The following is a 1629-nucleotide window of genomic DNA, read 5'->3' on the forward strand; positions in this document are numbered from 1 at the left end:
TGTGCACATTGCAGTGATGAAAAAGAAGCAGTGATGTTAGCTTTCAAAACTTGATTTGATATATGAAAATAATTTCTTTGTTATAGTAAAGTAGATACATATGATTGCTCTCCTTATTCTGTGTTAGAATAACCTAGATGTGCAGGTTACAAACACAGATGTAATATTGATATATTTTTCTTTCAGATCTATGGGGAAGCATCATTTGTATTCCCATTGTTAGTTGGAGAAACATTTGCTAAGCATTATCATCGGAAAAAGACACCACAGTAAATGCTGGTTATATGAATAATTTTCTATGTTTGGAACATATTAAATTGTTATCAAGATGGTTTGTATTTACTTCCATATCCATAATGTGTATGCAATAATGACCACATCGCAAAAATATTTAAAAGAACATATTTAGAGGCACAAGCACTTTCTATAATATCTGGTCCACCCAGGCCAGTACAAGCCAACATAATCTTGAAGGTGTACTTAGCTAGGCACTGCAAGCTGGGAAAATATATTGACTCTCCTATTTAAGATATAAGATCATTGCTGTAAGAATTGCAATACATGTGTATATGTAGTTACATTCAGATGGGGCAGTGCAATATTTGCCTAAACTTCAATTTTTTTGTGAAGTAAGAAATTAATATTAGAGAATAAATAAAAATGTAAGGAAACAGATTTCAAGGTAAAATTCAGTTAGCTTATACAGTCATAATGTTAGTATCCTGTTTTAAGAACAGGGCTTGACCATCAAGATTCTCAATACAAGTCAATGCTTTCAATAAATGTATAAGTAAGATAATAAATCACATTCAACATATGATGACACTTTTCACAATATGCTTTACTTAGGTTAACAAGGCATTATGATAATATGTATAATTAATATATTTTCTCTCTCTCTTAAGTAATGCCTGATGTTAGCATTTACCAAGAGCGTTGGTACTTGAATTACAATTTAACCTGTGTTGTTTTATTTTGTAAGAAACAACAGCATTAAATTATTATCAAATCACACATTACTGGAGGCACATTTTCACTTTCCTATCACATTGCTGTGAATTCTGAGATTGCTCAGTTCCGATTTATTTTTGTGAATGTTGGCATGTATGATTATTGCACAAGATATATGTATTTTCATGTTTGTTATAATTGTGCTTATTTTGTAGTGATATGTTTCAGGAATAAAATATTGTGAAATTATGACTTAATATCTTGTTATGTCCACTGAAAAACTCTGAGTAAGAAAGACAAAGTTGAACACTGAAATATAACATCTAAAACACATTTTTAAATATATGATTTTGAAATGTGATGTCATATATTTTACCAATATTTTCTATTTATCAGACAAATATACACTCACACATGCACCCCCCTCCTCACACACACACAAATTGACAAAACAATAAATATGCAAATTATTATATTGATCTGTTCACTAAGCAATATATAAATTGTAAATCACAACCACACATTTAGTAGGTTATTATACCATGTATACTTACTAAAGCAATGACTTGTATTGAGAAATATGATAAGTACATAACATTTGAAAATGAATGTTAATCCATATATTGCAGCTGAATTCAGTATAGAAATTTATTTGCTACATGCTTCTTATTCCATGAG

At 29.7% G+C, this 1629-nt stretch overlaps 1 pseudogene; it reads left to right on the forward strand.

Annotated features, from left to right (window-relative positions):
- LOC119586597 overlaps positions 1 to 329 on the forward strand; it is a 17773-nt pseudogene extending 17444 nt beyond the window's left edge.
- Positions 330 to 1629: the final 1300 nt, after the last annotated feature.

This window comes from Penaeus monodon, chromosome 21 (genome assembly GCF_015228065.2).
Source record: "Penaeus monodon isolate SGIC_2016 chromosome 21, NSTDA_Pmon_1, whole genome shotgun sequence".
In the NCBI taxonomy this organism is placed as follows: Eukaryota; Metazoa; Arthropoda; class Malacostraca; order Decapoda; family Penaeidae; genus Penaeus; species Penaeus monodon.